Below are 17283 nucleotides of genomic sequence, written 5' to 3' on the forward strand. Positions count from 1 at the left end.
ATTATAAGATGTAACTCATGGTACAATACTTAGTAGGGAATAGTTAAAGCACAAAGGGCCAGATTACAAACTAATGTAAATTGGTATTTATATCAATGGAGCTACACTGATCTACACTGTCTGAGGATCTGGCCCGCCTATGAATCATTTGATAAAGTCTATTTTTGAGAACCAAGCATAAAGGCCTATAAATCATTTGATAAAGTCTCTTTTTGAGAACCAAGCATCAGTGTGTACTCTATTCTCTACATCCAGTTATTTGTAAAAGGCATTTTTCTTCAAAATCTGTATTTTAAGGAGTAAAAAAGGTACCGCATTCCATTCTTAATAAGAAAATCTTACACTAAGCCCTTAAAATGTTTCCATACATTCTATGATTTTTGGATGCATATTTACTGATAGGTTAATACCTGGATTACTGTTGAGATATCCTCTGATGGAAAGAGGAATGTTTTTATTAAAGTGTTCATGTCTTGGTTTCAGCAGAATGAAAGCTCAGTTATGTTCTTGGCATGTTTTTGATCATGAGATCATCTTTGTGACACAATGGAAGGTCTGAGAATTTTTTATTTGGAAAAAAAAGGAGAAAAATGCATGCTAAAATTATAACCAACTAACTAGATATAAGAGAGAAATCATAAAAACCAGCAAGAATACGTTACATAAAATGGAAGCAGGATTTCCTGAGCAGTTTCACTGGGAGGTGGGAGTGAACAAAAGTCTGGTTGCATAAAACTGTATTGCTCTTTCTTAGGTTATTATTCCTTTGTCTGCTGCAATATTTGGTTCTGCATTATAGCTAATATAGACTGAGGGCTATGGAGACGACAGAGTTTAAATTCTCCAAAGTAAAAAGAGAAAAATGTTATTTAGTTACACTGAACCATCTAACTGTATCATCTTACTTGGGGAGTCTATCTCAATTTATCCACCTTTTAAGAAAATTTATTGTTCTGTTTTTTAAAAATAATTCTGCACTTGTCATAGCTGATAAAACACTGTATTCTTTAATGTGAAGTACATGATTGTGAGTGCCTGTAATTTGCCATTGTACCTGAAGATGTTCTTGAAAATGAGATGTTTCATCTCAAGGGTCATACTCCACTGACATTTTTAAATAAATAAATTTAGCGGTTCTGTAGTATTGTTGTCAAGGTTTAAGAAGAATTTGCATAAAATGCTTTGCTTCTGTGGGAATTGTCAAATCTTAATCTTCCTGTAAGCTACAAAACTATTATTAACATATCTCTGGGTAATGTTGTTTAGTGTTAATACTCAGTGGAATATACTTTTCATTAAAATATGAAAGAGGTCCAAATATGTTTTACCCTCAGGCATAATATTAGCTGCGCCATATCTTGGAATGACTATAATATAAGAAATAATCTAGTCTTACTTTAAATGACTTTTGTGTCACTGTATACATTCTGGCTTCTTTTCTCAGAGGAATGATGATTCAGGTTTGGAGAAAGAAAATTGGCAAAGAAAAGCCAATAAAAACATGCATAAAAAGCCAGAAGTTTCAAAGTAATGAGGTCTTACCAATCACATTCAATGCAATTCTCTTTCTTTCCAAAATATATCTGATCCTAAACTCACCCTCTAATATGTCTTGTTTAGCAGATGTTTATCAGTCCCATAACATGAATTAGCTATAAGGATTTAAATGTGGAACTGAATTTGGCCCTCAGATGTGGCCATGTAGTTCCTATTGTGCATAAACCAGGCACAGTGTTAAAGTCACTTAAGTGTAAACATACATAGCTCAGTCATGAGCACCTGCAACTCCCACTGAAGCATGATCAAACGGCAAGGCTCGAGAGGCTATTTGAGCCAAATGGGTTTCCTTTAGAAAATGGAAATCCAATCTTAGTAAAGTCAATGAAAAGGAGCATCAACTACGGTAGGTACAATATAAGGCCTTGTGTACACTACAGGGGAAATTCAATCTAAGCTACGCAATTTGAGTTACGTGAATGGATATAGAATAATTTGGGTTGAAAAGAATGTCTGGTTTTTGTTCTGTGTTTGTATAGCATCTGGTCTTGACTAAGAGTTCTAGATGCCACAGTAATACAAATAAATAAAAACAAAGTGGGTCATCTAATATATACCACTGCTTCATGCACAATCCTCTCTACCATATAGGTGTCTAGTCTATCTTTGATCTCCAATTATGCCGATTCCACAATCTCCCTTGGCAGCTTGCTCCATAGACTAATTGTTCTAACAGGTTTAACATTTAACCCATATTACCTTGCTACAACTTAAGCTGATTTCATCTTGTTCTCTCCTCATTGGCTAACGAGTACAATTGATCCCACACTTCTTTTGCTCTTTTCAGGAATAATAGAAGGTTGTACTGTTTTCCAATTTGCAAAATAATGGACTAACTAGATATTAAATCAAGATTTAATTAAAAGATTATTAATTAAATTAAATTATTTAATTTAAGCAAACGATTACTATTAATGCTCTGTGAAGGTTGGGAAATCAAACACCAATGAATCAGGAAATCCTAAAGGGAAGGTGCCAAATTCTGCTCTCAATCACTGAACTGTAAATCTGGAGTAACTCCATTGGCTTCAACGAATGGGTGGATTTATAGTGAAGGCATGGCAACTGGTAGATCTGGATTATATCCCTGGCTGTGGCACAGAGTAACAAAGCCTTATGTCAGGAAGTTATTCATTCAACAAGCCTGTGCTTAGTCATCGTTAGCTGTGACGTGTTTGTTAGTTTAATTCTCTAAGTCAATGCAGGGCACTCTGAAACCGATTTAAGCAAGTCCACAAAAGGATGTTGCATCAATATAACTAAATCAACTTAGAAAAATGAGGTCATTAAATTGGTGAAATTTCTGTGTGTAGATTGGGTCTTGATGAAAATGAGAATGAGGCTCAATGGCTCAGATCTCATGGAAAGGACTCTTTGTGTTCCCCACATACAGTTTCTTCCAATGTCTTCCTTTGGGATAGCAGGTTTGCTCCCTCTCCCCCAAGGTAAGAAGCAAGGGCATCAGCCCCCAGAACGTGCTCAGTCTCGAAGATCTTGGGGAATCCAGCCAAGACCAAGGCTATCCATAACGAGGGGCTGTGTTCTATGGTGCCTCTTAGGCGCACTGGTTGTCCCTAGGTTCCTTGCCAGAATGGTTCTGGTGGAATCTTGTTGATATGATTCCCCCCAGCTGTTTGCTGCCCCATACAAGAGTGGGGGAGGGTTCTGCAGCATAGAGGGGATGTTTGTTAGATATTAGGCCTCAGGATGTTCATTCCCTCAAAAGGATTAAGTGTGATGATATGCAGATAACTTTTTTTAAACAATAATTAAAAATCCCATTGAATTAGGACTTTAATAAATTTGGGCACGTGGATCGCTAACAAGTCTGCATCAATCCAACTTCAGACACAACTGAGATCAGAATCTGGACTCCCATCGTCAGTGTACATCAGCTTCCATTGCTAATCTATTTCCACACTAATCCTGTGACGCCAGAAAGAGAATACTTCCATGTCTTAAATCAATCAGATTAAATGTAAAGTAGAGAGATTGAAATTTGGTTTTATCCCTAGAAAAAATGCAATCAGTTAACATGACTACAGACCTCTTGATATCATTTTCTGTTGCTGCTATTCTTTATAGCAAGACGCAAACTAGCTCACACTGCCATCCCTAGATTTAATATCAATAGCTACTGGAAAGCAGAGATAGACCCAAGTATGACCTGGGATCTGAACATGCCTGAAATTTGGACCTGGCTATGAACTTTCCGGCCATAGTAGGTGGAGTGGCATGCTGCAATGTGGAAAAATATAAGACAAAGTCCCAAAATGAGGGACAAAAAAAGAATTATTCATGCAGGAATCATAAAACGCTGAGGGATTCCTTCCTCTTCAGTAAAGAGTTCCTTCTACAATATCAGCACAGTGAGTCTTATTTTTTATGTAAATACTCAGCAATAAATATGAGGGCACATCAGATTTGCCTGGAAGGTAGAAACTTTGTGTCTAAAATGAGTGTCATCCCCTGAAATGTAGGACAGCTGAGAAGTAGATTTTGCAGCTCAGGCCCGTCTCTGCAATGGAGGGAGACAGTGTTGATTAGGGCGGATGAATGGATCTCTGTGAAAGAGATTTCTTAGCAAGCTTCAGTCTTGCAGGAGCTAAGAGTGATGTGCTGAGCAAAGCAGGATTACGATGTGCTGTCAATTTGGGGGGGTACTTTAATTGAACTATGGTTGTAAATAAGCCAATAATGCTTGAAATCAGTGGTTTTCAAGCTTTTTTCATTTGTGGACCCCTAAAAAATTTCAAATGGAGATGCAGAGCCCTTTGGAAATATTAGACAGTCTGAGGACTCCAGGGGTCCACAGACCACAAGTTGAAAAGCCACTGCTTTAAACTATAGTGCCATTGCTAATTGCCATCTTTGTACTAACGAAACAGGTACTAGATGCATCTACAGACTTTAATAGCCTCTTATAGGTCTTGTTATGCAGCATTGACTCTCGGCAATATGCAGGACATAGTGGATAGATTTGCAACACTGGGGTTCTCAAACTGCATTGGAGTGATAGACAGCACACATATCCTTATTTTGGCACTAGACCACCTTGCCACAGCCTACATCAACAGAAAAGGCTACTTTTCTATTGTTACACAAGCATTGGTGGATTACCACAGACACTTCACTGACATCACAGTGGGCTGGTCAGGGAAGGTGCATGACACTTGTATCTAAGAACACAGGGTTTTTCAGAAAGCTACAGCAGGGACTCTCTTTTCCAACTGGCAGACTATCATTAGAAATGTTGAAATGCCAAAAGCGAGCCTGGAGGACCCAGCCTGCTCTTTGCTTCCCTGGTTCATGAAGCCATACACTGGCCACCTCAACAGCACCAAGGAGAGATTCAGCGACCAGCTCAACCGGTGCAGATAGACAGTTGAATGTGCTTTTGGTAGATTGAAGGGATACTGGTGGTTTTTTACTCACAGGATTGGACCTCAATGAGAAAGATATCCCAATGCTTATAGCTGTCTGCTGTGTCCTGCATAATATCTGTGGAGCAAAGGGAGGAAAGTTTCCTCTGGGTACCCCTGGTTGAAAACCTCTGATCTAGTCCAGTCCCCTGCACTCGTGGCAGGGCTAAAATATTATCTAGACCATCCCTGACAGGTGTTTGTCTAACCTGCTCTTAAAAATCTCCAATGATGGAGTTTCCACAACCTCCTTGGGCAATTTATTCCAGTGCTTAACCATCCTGACAAGAAGTTTTTCATGAAACAGAATTATTGTTTTCCAGCCAGCCCTAACCATTACCCTCTTCCATCTCCTATAGTTGTCTTTGCTTGTTGCATCTTGTTTTAAATTAGATAATGTCTTATAATATTTTTAGGACATGGACCATGTCTTTTTAAGTGCTTATACAGGTCTCACCACAATGGAACCCTGCTTCTGAGTGGAGTTCTTTGGGTGCTATTGTAACATCCTGGCAAATTATATGTTACCGCCCTCTCTTATTGCTAGTCCACTAATGGATAACAGCCAACTATTGCTACCGGCTAACAGAGTTACTCAGAGGAAACTTTCCTCCCTTTGCTCTACAGATATTATGCAGGACACAGCAGACAGCTATAAGCATTGGGATATCTTTCTCATTGAGGTCCAATCCTGTGAGTAAAAAAACACCAGTATCCCTTCAATCTACCAAAAGCACATTCAACTGTCTATCTGCACCGGTTGAGCTGGTTGCTGAATCTCTCCTTGGTGCTGTTGAGGTGGCCAGTGTATGGCTTCATGAACCAGGGAAGCAAAGAGCAGGCTGGGTCCTCCAGGCTCACTATTGGCATTTCAACATTTCTAATGATAGTCTGCCAGTTGGGAAAGAGAGTCCCTGCTGTAGCTTTCTGAAAAACCCTGTGTTCTTAGATACAAGCATCATGCATCTTCCCTGACCAGCCCACTGTGATGTCAATGCAGTGTCTGTAGTAATCCACCAATGCTTGTGTAACAATAGAAAAGTAGCCTTTTCTGTTGATGTAGGCTGTGGCAAGGTGGTCTAGCGCCAAAATAAGAATATGTGTGCTGTCTATCACTCCAATGCAGTTTGAGAACCCCAGTGTTGCAAATCTATCCACTATGTCCTGCATATTGCCGAGAGTCAATGCTGCGTAACAGGACACACTTAACGGCTCTGCACACATGCATGACAACTGCCTCTACAGGAGATTCTCCAGCCCCAAATTGATATCTGACTGAGCAGTAGCAATCTGGCATTGCGGGTTTCCACAGTGTGATCACCTCCCGCTTCTCCACTGTTAGTGCAGCTCTCATTTTGGTGTCCCTGCATTGCAGGGCTGGAGGTGAGCTCAGTGCAAAGATCCAGGACTGTGGTCTTGTGCATCCAAAAGTTCTGCAGCCACTGCCTGTCATTCCAAGTCTGCATTACAATGTGGTCCCACCAGTCAGTGTTTTTCTCAGGCCCAGAAGTAGCACTACACCATGAACACCACCAACAACCTTGAACAGGTTCTCGCTATGTCCCACAGCAATCTGTACTCGAAGAAATCATCACTGTAGGATGTAATATGTAGAATATATATTTTAGGTGTTGACATGTGAAAAGATGCCTGCTTGTCTGGTAAGGAAAGAGAACTGCCAGGTAAAAAGCTGAGCCAGCAATCTGATCAGGTAAAATGCTGAGCCAGCAATCCAATCAAGTAAACAACTGATTTTAGCAAACTAATCTTAGTGCTAGGCAGAAAAAGTGTTTATACAATATATAATGAATAACTTTGTAACTGTCTATTTGAGCACCTGAATGTGGGTGTGCACTTGGATTTAACCCTATGCTGTGCCCTGTTTCAGTGGACTGACCACTCATTGAAGCAGCACATAAACAACATACTTCTTCAGCTCAAGAGTCTGTCTGTGAACCTGTGCATTCTGGGTAGCAGGAAAGAACTGGTCAACAGTCATGTTCCCCACTGATTTGATTCTTCTGGTGGCTCTGCAAATGCTGCTGGATTGTGCGCCCGGGGCTTGCAATATTCATGACAATCCTGCAGAGTTATGCAGGCTCCATGCTTCTGTCAGAGAAGATGGACAGCGTGGAGGGCCATGCTGATTTGTGGGATTTTGAAAAAAGGAGCGAAAGTACAGGATACAGATTCCATTATGGGATGGAGACAGTTCCACACTGGGGAGTTGACTCCTTGCTCCCAGTCACTCTGCATGCAGGGCCGTCCCTAGCTATTCTGGGGCCCTATGCAGTCCCCCTCGTGGGGTGTGATGGGAAATGATACTGGAAAGATTGCAGTGCCGCTGTGTGAATCACTGGTACGCCTGCACCTAGGATACCATGTTCAGTTCTGTTTCCCTATGTCCAAAAAACATGTAGAAGAAAGTACGGGGATTCAGAGACAGACAACAAAAATGAGGAAGGCTGGGTTATTAAAGAGAATTGGGTGAATCAGTTTCTCCCTTTTACCCTTATAATGAAGAACCCAGGGGACATTCTAGGAAATTTAAGACAGCAAATCTAAAACTGATACAAGAAAATACTTTTTACACAACACATAACTAACCTGTATAACTCATTCCCATGATATATCCATGTGGCTAAGAGTGTCTATAGCTAGTGTCAGGTTTCAGAGTAGCAGCCGTGTTAGTCTGTATCCGCGAAAAGAACAGGAGTACTTGTGGCACCTTAGAGACTAACAAATTTATTTGAGCATAAGCTTTCGTGGGCTACAGCCCACTTCAGCGGATGCATGTAGTGGAAAATACAGTACTGTAGCCCACGAAAGATTATGCTCTCATAAATTTGTTAGTCTCTAAGGTGCCACAAGTACTCCTGTTCTTATAGCTAGTGAGTACATCCAACAGTTATATTTGAATGGATAAAAAATAGTGGAAGGGATATAAACCCTCATGTTTCAAGGAACAGTCCAACCTCAACTAGTGGGTAGGTTATTCCATAATTCTCCATAGCAGGGTTTTTTGCAGGTTCCTCAGAAGCATCTGGTGCTGGCCATTGTCAGAAACACGATGCTGGACTAGATCTGAGCAACGTGGCAATGCTGCCTGTGTTCCTAAGTCAGGAGAAGTTGCAGATACTCAGCGCCTCTCAGGATTGTTCCTCCTTGGTACTGACATTCCCTTAGTCATTATGTTCTCTAAGTTTAGAAATCCAGGTATTTACAAAATCCAAAGAGCAACCATATCACACAGCCTCTGGCCTGAAGGCCTGAATGTGACTGGCTTTGTGTGAATATGCAAAGGGAGAGAGAGGGCAAAAGAAACCTCCCTTCCCTAGCCCTCTGCTCAGGAGCTAGCCCAATCATTGTCCTTGTGCTCCCTAAAAGCAAAGGCTGCATGACTCTAACATTTGGTGATGGGGTCTAGTAATGCTGTTGACCCCACACAGCAGATAAGGCAAGGTGCGTCCCTGTGGGCACCTCTCCCCCACCCCCAAAGGCAGCAATAGCTGACCCAATGCAGGGGGGGTCCAACATGCCCAGTTGCCAAGGTCCTCTGCTAGAATTCTATTTGTGTCTGCCACAAAGCCTCTGGGCTTCTGCTGCCGTATGACCCATCTGCACTTCCTATTTTGCCCCATATGCATGGTACAGCTTAAAGACCATACTATCATTATTATTAATAGTAATAAATGAATAATAATAATACCTAGCTCGGACATAGTGCTTTTCCTCAGTAGCTCTCCAAAAGCTTTACAGAGGTCAGTATTGTTATCCCCAGCCCTTAAACATGTACATACAATCTGATTTCCTAAACTAATTCTGAAATGAAATTTAGCATTTGATAGAAGAAAATATCTGCTTTTCCCCCCACTAAAGTTCTTTGATTCTTTTCCTTAGCTATATAGAGTCTTGCTTTTCTCTTTTAAATCTTGTCTACAGCAAGCAGTAACAGTTCATTTATTATTTAAGTAACTGTTTCTATAACTGGGTTAATAATAGTACTCATAGCTAAGTACTGTACACTCTAGCTGGTATAGTTAAGTTCACACAGAGCTTTTGTTTATCCCAGTTCACCATAATGTATGTGATATAACAGTTTATTGAAATGCCTGCGCTAATGTAACTTGTGCATAGTGTTCAGTGTATTATTATAAGATTTATTAAGACAGTGAACAATATCTGTAGTAAAATGGTCATCTGTAAGTGACATTTGAATTTGCTGGAAACAACTTATTTCTACAAAATGTTGGTTTATTAGAGTGAATTTAAAGATTTGACCGATAATTGTGATATGTGAAGCCAGTGTATAATTAAGCCACTGAGTAAAAGGATTTTCTAAAGCACAGACTAGAAGCTGAGCTACTAAGAGGGTGCTCTGTGTGATGCCCATCTTTAAAAGGGGAGCTAAGGATAATTCTGAGAATCACAGATTGCTGAATTTTATCCCAGTACCAGGAAAATTAACTGAGAAAACCATTAGTGTAGTAAATCACAAGAATTCCTATAATTTGATAGAGACAAATCAGCATGGTGAATTGTGCTTCTCCAACCTCCATGAACAATTTGAGAGAATTAACAAAATAGTGCAGTAAGGCGAAATGATGGATATAATTTATTTAGACTTTCAAAATGCTTTTGATAAAGTTCTTCCCATGAGGCTATAAGAGAAACCTGGTAACCATGCGGTGAGGTAAAGTCCTGCTATGGACTAAAAACTGGTTGAGAGACAAAAAGCTGAGAGTGGGACTAAATGGCTGAATCTGAATGTTGAAAAAAATTAATTGTGAAGTGCCCTGAGGATCTACATGGGATCAGTTTTTTCTCTCTCTCTAATGATTTTCTTTAGTGGATGTGGAATTCCTACCTAGAAAGGTCTGTATAAAAGGGAAAGGAGACAAGTGTGGATTTATAGATCAGGAAATTAAGCATTGCTTTTTACTGAGCTTTCTACAATTATTTCATATGCTATTATGGTCTTGAGACTGTGTTTATAGATTCAGTGGCTTAGTTCAATGTACAGTCCTTATTAATACAGTAGGAAGATAGCAAGTGTCAAAATATGTTGATGACAAAAGATTGGTTAGATTAGTAAAAACTGTGAAGGGTTATGTGGAACATCAAAAGACTGTGATAAAAACAGGTGATTGTCCAAACATGATGGCAGATGAGCTTTAACATAGACGGATGAAAGATAGTGCACATTGAAAACAATAATTTCAACAACTCAACAACAGATACACTGAATTATACTATAATCTTTTGGGAAAGACCTAAGCATCATTGTGAACAGCTCAATGAAGGTATCTCAGCAGCAGTTGTCAAAAATGCACATGGGCTGTTGGGATGTTGGCTGTATTAGTAAAAGAATAAGAATGTGTGAGTCTGTGTGTGTGACACCCACCCCCAGTGGTGCATCTTTACCTTGAGTACTGCACATGTTTTTAGATGTCTCATTTTCAGCAATAGATGTCCAAAATAGAAAAGTCTCAGAGAAGGGCTACAAAAATGGTTAAAAGAGCAGACATGAAGAGAGATTTAAATAATTTCTGTTGGAACGGGGAAGATTAGGAGAGTAGATGATAAATTCTCCTCTCCAAACGGAATAAATGGACCCACGGTGGCCAGATTGGTCATTTGCATCAAATCTGTCTGGCCAAAGCATGAGGAATCAGCATCTTTAGAAGGCTCTGATGCAGGAGCCGATGAGGACTCCGAACCATCATCAGTGTTGAGCCCCAGCCACTTACTCTCGGAATTGGTTGGATCAGTTCAGGCAAGATTTTCTCCAGAATCATCTTCCTCCCAACAACATGGCTACTTATGTGGTCTTCCTCCCTGGGCTGTCCAGGCAGTTTATTTAGGTTTATAAACTGCACAGTACACAGCTCTGGGAGGTGGAACAGTTTCCTTCAAGACTCCTGTGAAACCCACCTAACGTGGCTGTCGGGAGGCGCAGGGATGAAACTGGGTCCAAAGATGCAGTCAGGTGTCAGAACCAGAGCAATAACAGACAGGAATTCCACATTCAAGTTTAGTCAACATCTAATTCAGGTTCAGTTTGGATAGGATTCCACATGTTTTTATGTCTGTGATGCATCAACATCCTTGATAATTAGGCCTCAGGGTTAACTCCCCATTAAAATGAATAGGGGAAGTTCATAACGCTCACTGCTTTTGTTTGTTTTGCTGGCTTCAGACTCAAAAAGACAACCAGGCCTCAGTTTGCATTTTGTGGAGGTTATCTTTGCAACCAGAAGGGCTAGACACTTCATTTGCTTTTTAAATGAAAGATTAGGTACGAAAGAATACAGTCAAATCTGCACAAAGGACCTAATTCTATGATTCCTTCCACATTTTCATGAGCACAGAGGATCAGTGTCCTTGCCAATCAGACACTGCTGTTCAACCTGTCCCAATATACAAGAAAAAGAGGATGCTTAGATTTTAAAGGCAATACATTAAAAGCAGATAAAGGGAAATATTTTTATGCAATATATAATAAACTTGCGGAATTCACTGTTGAAAGCTATTACTGGGGAAAAGAGTTTTGCAAGATTAAAAAATATCTGACATTTATATGAATAATATTTGCAGTTATTTTAGCTACTGGAGGTTAAAATGTTACAAGAGTGAAACAGGGCACTTTGTCCCTTTTTGGCAGCACACACCCAAAGTGGCCCCCATTTCTTATTTTAGGGTTGCTCTGAAGAGCGAACAGTGTTGCTGACTCTTACGGCATTATCATGAGTCTAACAATGTTTGATGTTTTTCTTAAAGGTCCTGAAGGTGTGATTATGGGAGAATCTGAACTTTCATTAAAAAAAATGTAATTTCTAACTCTGTTTCCCAGGGCTGATGGGAACAGCAAGGAATGTGAGGGGGTATAAACAACCCTTCCCTCGGAAGAAGAAGAGACAGAAGAACAACAGTAGGTCTTGCTTAGCATCTCTACAGTGAGAGAGAGAAAGAGACTAGGAAAGGGCAGTAGCTCTGGGTCTCCCCATTCCAAGGGTCTGGGAAAACCTGCAGAGGGGCTTTTGAAGATGCTAGGGAAAGGGCCCAGGAAGAGGCCTAAAGAGAAAGCCAGACAGCTGGGTAAGAACAACCAGAAGGGGGTGCTGCTTTGGTTAACGAGCCAAAAAAGAAAGCCAACTCCCTCAGGGGAATTAAGGGACTTTAAGAGCCAAGGAAATAGCTTTGGGATAGGTGAAGTAGGGAGAGCTGGTGGTCAGACATAATGTCTACTTCCTGGTTGAGGGCCTGAAGGCTGGAACTTATGAAGGCAGAGGGTGCAAACTACCCTCAGACTCTAAGGGACCAGCAGGAGGCATCGCTGATACATGGAGAGGGGAGAAGACTGACAGACCCTCGAGGAAGGGCTTGTACCCAGGGAAAGAGACTGGATGACGGGTGTTGGACTTTTTTTGTTTACACTTTTGTTTAACTCAGAGTGTTGGAATTCTTCTTTGAGTAGATCTAGATGTGTATTCCACTTAGTTGTGTGTGCACCCAGCATGCTGGAGCCAGAGATTTTGCCTAGAAGTACCCGTAGAGGGGCAGTGCTTGCGCCTCGTGGCTCTGGCCCCTCCCCTGGCTATATGAGGCAGTACTGCCCCAACTCCCCTCAGTTCCTTCTTACCGCCCATGGCTGGAGTTGGAGCTCTGTGTGGTTGTAGCCTCACAATCTTGCAAATAGTCTGTCTAGTTTCTTATTCTATATAGTTAGTAGTTAGTGTTAGTTAGTAGCCTGTTTTCCCCAGTGATGCCCTCACTGGGGTTTAAACATTGTCCTTCATGTGGAGGAGTGATCCCCAACAGCGATCCCCACACACGGTGCTTGCTCTGTCTTGGCCAGGCCCATCTCAAGGAGCATTGCACGAGCTGTAGATCGTTCAAGAAAAGAACTCAGGTGGCTCGGGAACTTCACCTCTGCATCTGTTTGAACAGGCTATGTGATCTGGGGGGTACCAAAGCCCTCATCAGGTCGAAGATCACCCTCAGACTCTGAGAGCGCTGCTGCTTCATGTTGTAGAGCAGGCATCTCTTGGAAGAAACTGAGGAGCCGTTCCCCATTGACTGTGCAGAGGAAAAGGTCTCATAAGAGCAATTGAGAATACTCCAGGTCTCGAGGCAACTCTTCCGCATCCCTCAGGAAAAGTGCGGATCGACATGCAGCCGACGTGGCATGTGGGCTGGCACAGGTAATTCTGACCCTTCCACTATATGGAGTAGGGAGGTTAGAATCCCTGTACCATTGACTCTGGTTCTGGCCTCCGGGCATCCGTTGAGTCTGGTACCAATGAGGTAGATGCCGGTACTGACTGTATCCACATCTTCAACATACCAGGCAGGTGCAGACCTTCTCTGCCTTTCAGTCCTGACTTCACTATTGGTTCAGGATTTTCCTAGGGTTGGACCATCTTAGCCCATCCTATTGAGTGAGCACTGAACCTTTGTGTCTGTCAGCACCTCACCCCAACACTCCCCTTTTAGTAACTCGCGTAGAGCCAGTACCAGGATCAGTATAGGGAACCTTGGTACCAGGAACCTCCTTCTCACTGCAGCTTGCTTGTCACCTTGCTTCCCACAGCTCCCATTGGCCGGGAACGGCGAACCACGGCCATTGGGAGCTGCGGGAGCCATGCCTGTGGATGGTGAACGTCAGCAAAATGTCTTGCAGCAATCAGATTACCCTGATAGGCCGCATGTGGCACGCAGGTTGCCCACCACTGGGTTAGATCCATCCTCAACCTTCATGGCCTCAACAATTGATCAGGTATATGAAGTTCTGAATGGGCACCCTATTGATTATCCTCCCCACATTGTCTCAGAATGACTGGTTGGTTGTTCTGGACCTTCAGGATGCCTGCTTCCATGTGGTGATTTTACTGAGCCACAGAAAGTTCCTTTGCTTTGTTGTGGAAGAATGCCACTTTCAATACATGGTCCTCCCATTCGGTCTCTCTTCCAGTCCCAGAGTTATAACCAAATGCATGGTCACAGTTATGGCATATCTCAGAAAGAAGGGGATCCACATCTTCCCTTACCTTGGTGACTGGTTACTGATGGTCAGATCCACAGAACAAGTTCTCACTCATGTCAGCACCACATTGTGCTTGCTCAACCATGTGTGTCTCATTCTAAGCACCGGAAAGTCAATCTTGGCTCCCTCTCAAAAATCAAGTTCACTGGGGCCCTGTTAGGTTCCATGACATCAAGAGCATTCCTGCCACCAACCGTTTTCAGACTATGCCTCAGTCTGCAATGTCAGCCTTCCACAGCAGTTTAAATGTGTCTGAGACTGTTAGGCCACATCTGCTTGCACGCATGTGGTTCAGTTTGCAAGGCTATTCCTTTGCCCATTTCAGATGTGGTTCAGGATGGTCTATCCTTCATTCTTTGGACAGATTGGTTCATCTCCCTCTGCTGGTCCTAGACTCTTTGCAGTGGTAGACATGTCCATGTCATGTCTTTTGGGACCAGATCAAACACTCGGTGATTCACGTACTTAGTACATTGCAGTGGTATTGTCAATATGTGAACAAATAAGGGGAACACATTCCAAGATGCTCTGCCTAGAGGTGATCAATGTGTGGTAGTTTTGCATCAAGAAGAACATTACTCCGATAACTGTCCACTTGCCCGTGGTACAGAATCATCTTGAGGACCGTCTCAGCAGTTATTTTTCCCCGAGTCCCAAGATGTGTCCTCCAGGTCATCTTTGCAGCATAGAGCGTACTCTTGATTCACCTGTTTGCTACAAAGGAGAGCAGGAAATGTCACCTTCTTCTGCTCTCAGGAGAGCCTCAGTCCAGGCTCCCTCTCTGATGCCTTCCACTGCAGTTGGCATTCAGCTCTCTTATACACCTTTCCCCTATCCTGATAATTCCTCAGGTCATTCTCAAGATCAAGGCAGATCAGCCCAGGCTCATTCTTATTGCTGCAGTATGATTGAGACAGTGCTTATTCTCCAATCTTGTCATGTTGTCAGTTCAGTCTCCCATAGTGCCTTCTCTCCATCCCAACCTGCTCACTCAGAATCCTGGCCACATCTTGCATCCCATGTTCTGCTCCCTGCATTTCATGGTGTGGCTGCTGCATGGCTGAATGAAGAGGAAGAGCAGTCCTCGGCAGCTGTCCAACAAGTCCTACTCAATAGTAGGAAGTCCTCTACCAGGATGGCTTATGGAGAGAAGTGGGAGAGGTTTTCAGTGGGGTCCAACCAATGCAGACGTCTATCCAGGACATCTTGAAGTACCTGCCACACGTTCAGAAGTCAGGGCTTGCAATTAGTTCATTGAGAGTGCATCTGGCAGCAGTATCAGCATTTCACCCACCTGTTCAGGGAAAATCAGTCTTCTCCAATGCCATGGTGATGAGATTCCTAAAAGGCTTCTCTGTCTACATCTTCCAGTAAAAGAGCTGGTCCCCTTGTGGGATTTAATCATGGTTCTGGATGCTGTAATGGGTCCTCCATGCAAGTCCCTATCGTCTTGTCCACTGCCCTCTTATGTCAGAAAACTGCATTCCTGGTAGCGATTACGTCCTCAGGAAGGTTGTGTGAGTTGCAGATTCTGGTGGCAAGGCCTTCTTATACACAATTCTCCAAAGACAAGGTAACTTTATGACCACACACAAAATTTTTGTCTAAAGTGATCTTTCAGTTTGATTTGAACCAGATGGTGTATTTACCTGTGTTTTTTCCTAAGCTGCATTCATCCCTGGAGGAGCAGCATCTATATATCTTGGATGTCAGGTGATATCTATCTTTTCTAGCTGGATAGGACTGAACCGTTTTGTGCTTCACCTTGCCTGTTCATGTCAGATGCAGATCTCATGAAGGGTCAAGTGGTCTCTTCACAGACCATCTCTAGATGGATAACGTCATGTATCAAGACTGCCTATGAAATAATTTTGGCTGTGCCTCCTCAGTGGACATGAGCTCATTCGACGAGAGTGCAAGCAATGTCAATAGTGTTCCTTGGTGACATTTTCATATTGGATTTTTGCAAGGCTGCCACGTGGTCATGCATACATAGGTTATGCCAGGGCCAGCTTTAGGACGATTCCCCCGAATTGGGCCCTACGCCCCTAAGAGGGCCCTGCAACGTCCCTAAGGACCCTCCGCCGCCATGCCGCCGAAGGCACCGGCAGCCAATAGAGCTGCTGCTGAAGTCCAGCCGCTGTCTTCGGCAGCAACTCAATCGCTGCTGTGGAAGAAGGACCCTCTGCCGACGTGCTGCCGAAGGCACCGGCAGCCAATTGAGCTGCCACCGAAGTCCCGCTGCTGTCTTTGGCGGCAGCTCTTTCAAATCGGGCCCTGCAGTGCCTAAAGCCGGCCCTGTGTTATGCCATTACTGCATCTTCCAGAGTGGATGCAAACTTTGGAAAGGTGGTCCTATGATCCTTATTTAGGTTGTATCCAAGACCCACTTCCTGGGAGGGGTACTGCTTGGGAGTCACCTAAGTGGAATACACACCTGGATCGACTCAAAGAAGAAGAAATGGTTACTTACTGTAACTGTGGTTCTTTGAGATGTGATGCAGACATGTATTCCACAACCCATCCTCCATCCCCTCTGCATCAGAACCTCCTCTCATGGAACCTCCTCTCATGGTTCTTTGAGATGTGATGCAGACGTGTATTCCAAACCCATCCTCCATGCCCCTCTACAGATACTGCTGGGCAAAATTTCTGGCTCTGGCACACTGGGTGTACACACACCTAGAGTGGAATACACAACTGCATCACATCTTGAATAATCACAGTAAGTAACCATTTCTTTTTAGTTTAGCTAGAGGGCTAAACTACCCAATCAGGAAGAGGTAAATTGAGGCAGTTGACCATATTACCACTTGGGGCAATTTGGGGAATCTGTTGGTACAATTTATTATCTCTCTGTGAGATTATGAACTCTCTATATGTATCTTTATCAGGCTGCAAATTCCCTTTTGAATGTGGGAGCTGGTTGCCTTTTTTGTTGTCCTTTTACCTGTGTTGGACTGAAGTTCCAAAGGATAGTGATATGGGGTGACAATAACGGGTTGGTAAATCTGAATGCTCCTCTATTCAAATACAAGCATCCTAGAAAATAATCTGGCTCATAGACAGGACAATTGATCACCTGACAGAGAGACAAGAGGGTTATAAAGGGTTATAAAGCTGCTCTCCTCAGGGTCATTAACCATTTTCAACAGCTCAAGCTGAGGGAAGCTGCTTCAGTAGCCTGATGAGGCAGGGGAAACCCCGCCTACCTGAACACAGATGGTTCCCCAAGGACTCCTAAGGGAAGGGTGAGCT

The sequence above is a fragment of the Chrysemys picta genome, chromosome 2 (assembly GCF_011386835.1).
Source record: "Chrysemys picta bellii isolate R12L10 chromosome 2, ASM1138683v2, whole genome shotgun sequence".
NCBI classification, from domain to species: domain Eukaryota; kingdom Metazoa; phylum Chordata; order Testudines; family Emydidae; genus Chrysemys; species Chrysemys picta.